At 42.3% G+C, this 5,723-nt stretch overlaps 1 pseudogene; it reads right to left on the bottom strand.

Annotated features, from left to right (window-relative positions):
* Positions 1 to 3,309: 3,309 nt before the first annotated feature.
* On the bottom strand, positions 3,310 to 3,906 carry LOC119258573 (adenylate kinase 4, mitochondrial-like; annotated as a pseudogene).
* Positions 3,907 to 5,723: the final 1,817 nt, after the last annotated feature.

Genomic DNA, 5,723 nt, shown 5'->3' with positions numbered 1-5,723 from the left:
AGTCTCTTAAAAGTTTTGGAGTTCTGTGATAATTCAGGTTTCACAATTACTTATTTAAATGGTATTGCTTCTCACAAGTTTATACAATTTTTCTCCTTAATTTCATGTTTGCAAGAATTAGGCTTCTGAAACTTCAGCCTTCCCTCTTACTCCTCAACCCTAATTATGTCTCCATCCTCATTCTCTCAGGTCTGACACCTAGCATCTTTTACCCCCATCTGTTTACAGCACTTGAGAAATAATGACTGCTATCATTCCTGGGGAAATTGATTCTTAATAAGAATGCAAACCAAAGGTATAAGAGTGTAGAGTTGTAAGCATTGGCCGTGAGAGTAGGACTTTTCAAGGCTATCTAAATACCCAGTTAAGGACTTATCATACCTTTGTGCAAGTGAGACACCTGAGCACCTTGAACATGGTCTTCATCTTCGTAACAATTCCTCAGAAAGATGTGGCACTTAATATGTGCTGGATTCTCTTCCCTACACACATATTAATCTGTTATCACAATAGTCATATGAGACAGACATAATTATCCTGTTAGGGATGGGTAAACCAAGGTACCGAAATTGTCTTATTCTAGGCTACCATAGCAAATAGGATTGACTGGGAGGCTTAAATAACTGAAATTTATTTCTCATGGTTCTGGAGGCTGGGAAATCTAAGAACAACATCTGGAGAGTTTAGTGTCTGGTAAGGACACTTTTACTGGCTTACAAATAGCTGCCTTCTCTCTGTGGTCTCACATGGTGAAGAAAGTGCCAGTGAATGTGAACAGCAAGCTCTGGCCTCTCTCCTCCCTTCTAACCAGGACACCAATCCTATTGGATGATGACCTGACCCTCATGAACTCATTTAACCTTAATTACCTCTTAAAAGCCCCATCTCCACATACAACACATTGAGGGTATGGCTTCAACATACAAATTTTAGGGGGTCGCAATTCAGGGTCCATAGCATTTTGCCCCTGGATTCCTCAAATTCATTCCTTATTGTACACAAGATACATTCTATCCCAACAGCACCCCCCCCACACACACGGCCCTCTTCTCCCTTCAAGAGTTATCCTAGATCAGCTCTAAAGTTTGAAGTACAAAGTATCATCTAAATATCTAAATCATATATGTGTGAAACTTGCCGTATGGCTCATCCTGAGGCAAAATTTCTCTCCAGCATGGAACCTATGAACCCAGACAAGTTGTGTGCTTCCAAAATACAGTGGTCAACAGGCATCAGATAGACATTCCCATTCCAAAAGTGAAATAAAGAAGAGGGGATGATGGGTCCCAAGCAAGCCCCAAACCTGGCCAGGCAAATTCCATTTGATTTTAAGCTTTCAGAATCATTTTCTTTGGCCCAGTGCCCAGCCTTCTATGTCCACTGGGGAGACAGCATTACTCCCACACAGCTCTTTTAGCGGCCCTTTCCTTTGAAACCAGGAGGACACAGACTTACCTCCAGGGCCTGTGGTGGGAGGGGCAGCCTCGAGGATCCATGGCTGGACTTTGGGGTTATTCTCTCCTTTCCTTGATGAATAGTGCACCTGTACAGCAAGATAGCTCTGTGGTCTCATTCCATTGATTCCAAGAATTCCACCAGCCTGTGCTCAGTATCTCCTACTTTCTCCCTTCCTTTTAACTGTTCAAACTGACAGTGTCTTTGCCAGTATAATCCTTTCACTTCCTGGCCTCTACTGAGATGACGAAGTCCATGAATTGGACCCATGAGCTCTCTATCGAATGGTGGTCCGGCTACATCCTCAGTGCTCTCCTCAGACAGCTGTCCTCATTAAAAAAAAAAAAAAAATCCTTTGTAACTGGCTTAGTATATTACACTTAGGGACAAAATAGTTTTATCTAAATTTTTAGGCTTAATGGCCATGCTATTGGAAGCATCATTGAATAGGAAAAAAAGAGGTTTTGTTTTGCCATAATAGTAAAGCTGTGACATTCAGACCAGGCACAGTTAGTGCAACATTTTCCTCAAGCCCCCAGGCTCCAATCCCTTTACCAATTGTTATATACTTTGGTCACTCACAAGAGGTAAATGCAGTTAGCACCAATATTTCGCAATATTTTCAAAATGCATTTTTTATCTTGAATTAAAAGCTAAACTTTGAGCCCAGTAATTCCACATGGCTTTATTCTATGTATCAGATGAGCTCTTTTAACATTTATGCAGTTGAATAATATGTCCCACTTTTTGAAGATCAAAAAACTTTGGGGATTTTATTTTTCCACAGTAAAAAACAGGGGGTTAACCATGAGAGTCAGACCAGCAGCTAGAGCCCCGCTGCCGAGCTCAGCTCCTGATACATGCAGAGATCCACACCATCTCTTAGTTCTCAGCTCCTTTCAGCAATAACTATTAATGGCCCAGGAAGGAGAAACACTCAAAAAATGCAAACTAAGAAAACAGTAGACACCAAACTATTTCATCCTAGAATGTCTGAAAAGGAGAGATTTCTAAGGAGCATAGATACAGAAAAGTTGTCATTCCTGATAGAAATGATGAATTGTTCACACAGTCAGGACCAGAGAAGAGACCACTTAAGCAACTGGTTTCAATCTCATTGTCTCAGGGGGGCACAGACCAGAGAACCTGGGGTAACCTGAGGGCCCAGTCTCAGGGCTACTGATGGGAAAGTTCAATAACCTCTCTGGGATATGGAGAATCAGAGCTCACCCCCACCACCCATAAAAAGGCACCATGCCAGCAACATGGCTTGGGTTACACACCATTTGAAATCTAGTCAGTACTTGCTTTCCTGTGAAGGACTTGAGACAGAGATATCGAACCACAGGTGACCCTTCATTAGCTCTATTCATTAGTTTTCATATCAGTTCACTATTAAATTAGAAAAGATACTGCAAGTTATCTTAACTAGCTTCCAATCAGGCTATGGCACTAATACAACACATACAATTTTTTTTAAAGATTTATTTATGTATACAAGAACTGGGGTGTAAGCCAGAGGTGCGGCGTGGGGGCCAGTGAGAGGATTCACCAGAGAGAATGGGGAGAAGAACAGGCAGATCTACTGAAATACACTGCTGAGGGGAGCAGCGGGCGAGACAGGAGAGGTCTGCTGCACCATGTGGGTTGTTAGCTCCCTGGCTGGCCAGAGATCAAACTGGTGCTGCAGTGGCTGGCGGTAGCTTGATGGTGCTATCTTTAACCCCTCTGCCACCAGGAATGCCCACAACATATACAATTCAATAAAACATCATTCTGGTTCTTCCACTGGACAAACTTAGCATGCATCTTTAGACTGAATAGGCATGAACTTGTTTTGAAAAGCACCAGATTTTATGTTCCAGAAAGTTGATGGTGCACTCTTTGCCACTCGCACAATTCGATGACTGGCTTTGCCATATCCTTGTACTCTCTTAGCCTGGCAGCAACTGCTGAATTAATGGTTCACCAGTGAGGTCCTCTATTCCATGTACATGAAAGGGATTGACATCCAGACTACCTTCCCTTCCACTACGAGGGTGAATCTAATCTCATCTAAGATAATCTTTGAGGATTTCAAATGGAATGTTCAGAGTGAATCTGGATTCTGGTCATAGATTTTGTCCAGGGTTTCAGCCTGAACTACAGTCTTAGGAAAATCCCCTAGTAGCCAGTGTTGGCCACACCAGTTCTCCAGCTCTGATCTCATTAGGCATGTGATCACATAATCTGGACCCAAAAGACTTTTCCCTACATAATGCTTTGCCATACCATCAACTTTTGTGCTGATTTGATATTCTCGTGCAAGATGTAGCCTTTGGAGAAATGCTGAAGGCCGAAGTTCTGGGTGATCGTTTGGCACATGGTGCCCTGGGCGGGGCAGCCCAAGGGTGACTGCCCAGGATTTTGAAGGCCACTGCCTTCACAGGAGGTGTCTCCCCAGAAAGCCATGGGGACTTTGTTTCTTCTGCCCTACTTCTGGCACTCTGGAACTCACCAGTTCAATATTTGCACTATGGATAGCTTGTGGATTTTCCAGATCTCTGAAAATGAACTTGGATGAACCCAAAGTTGCATCTTAAATATTTTAGAAAAAGAAATCTTTGAACTCTCTTCTTCTGCTAAAATATACTATTTTGACACTCCCAAATTCTGTCTTTACAAAACATAACACAATTCAGATGGGTTCTTTACCATTGTATAAAATGTTGCCTTTCCCCTAATTTTCAATTACCAGACCCTCATTTCTATCTGAAACATCCCCAGAAAGGCTTTTAACAACCAGATTTCTACCAACGTTTGCTTGTGATTATGTATTCTCTTAGACGTTGGAAGCTTTCTCTTCAGCTCTCCTCTTTCTGAATCCTCACTAGAACCATCTTTATTTTTAAATTTTTTTTCACTCAACATGTATTAAAAATATTTTTTATTGCCTCCACCAAACCACCTGTGCCCATCCCCCATCTGAAAGGGAGGAGATAGGGCACAGGGGCAGATAGAATTATCTTTAATATCCATATTTCTACTAACAGTAATCCAGGATTTTCTAACATTCAACTCAAAACTGTTCCACATATTCGGTCAAGTATTGTCCTCTGTGTGTGTGTGTGCAGGTAATTTTGGATGAGATTCTGTTTGAATGGGTAGACTGAGTAGAGCACGTTGCCCTGCCTGCTGTGGGTGACTCATCCACTCATTTGAAGGACTGAAGAGAACAAAAGGTTGGTCCTCCTGAGAATAAGAAGGAGTTGCACTGCCTCCTCTTGGGTCTCAAGCCTGCCAATCTGGACTGAACCTACACCCTCAGGCTCCTGATCCTCAGGCCTTTGGACTTAGGACTGGGACTACATCATTGGCTCTCCTGAGTCTTCAGCTTGCCAGCTACCGACCTTGGGATTTCTTATCCTCCATAATTGAATAAGCCAATTCCTGTTGGTTTTGTTCTTATGGAGAAGCCTTACTAACAGATTTTGGTATTAACAGTGGAGTGCTGCTGGAACAAATACCTAAAAATGTGAAAGCAGCTTTGGGTAATGGGTGAGTTTGGAAGAGCTTTGAGGATAAGACCTGGAGTCTGGGGTTTCTCTACCAGCTGTACATGGTGCCTCACTGCCCAGCAAGGTTATCACCTCAGGTGGCTGGAGTAATAATTGCTGGTTGTCTCATTTTAATTAATAAAGTAAATATTTTCACTTGGTGTTTCACTTTGTCTGCATGACAACCCTGAGTGGGAGGAGACTATACTATTTTTCTAGGGTTTCCATAACAAAGTGCCACAGATGGGGACACTTGAACATAGGAAATTTATCTGAGATCTCCAGGGAGTGCCTATACTAGTTACCTACTGCTGTGTAACAAATTACCACAAATGTGGGAACTTGAAACAACACAGTATTCACACTTCCTGTGGGACAGGAGTTGTGAGGCATGGTTTCCCTGAGTCCTCTGCTTCAAGGTCTCTGTCAGGGCCAAACTCAAGATGTCAGTCAGGCTGTGGAAAAAGATGAATTAATAGTGGCTTTGGGACAAAATGGTGTTTATGTTAAATGAAGTAAGTCATAAAATGAAAGCTATCAGATGGTTTCACTCATTTGTGGAATATAAATAACAAAGGAACATACACAGGCAAAATACAGTAGGAATAAATCTTGAATTCAGTGAAAGAATTGAATGGTTACAGAGGGAACAAGGGGGAGGGAAGCAGAGGGGTATTGGTATGGGTGGTTTGGTGGTGGCTGAGTGGAACATGTGCACATGTGGAAGAGAAA

Source organism: Talpa occidentalis, unplaced genomic scaffold (assembly GCF_014898055.3).
Source record: "Talpa occidentalis isolate TD23 unplaced genomic scaffold, MPIMG_talOcc4v2.1 talOcc4.5, whole genome shotgun sequence".
Classification (NCBI taxonomy): domain Eukaryota; kingdom Metazoa; phylum Chordata; class Mammalia; order Eulipotyphla; family Talpidae; genus Talpa; species Talpa occidentalis.
Note: the sequence above shows the minus strand (reverse complement) of the source record. Positions and strands in the feature narration are given on the sequence as shown.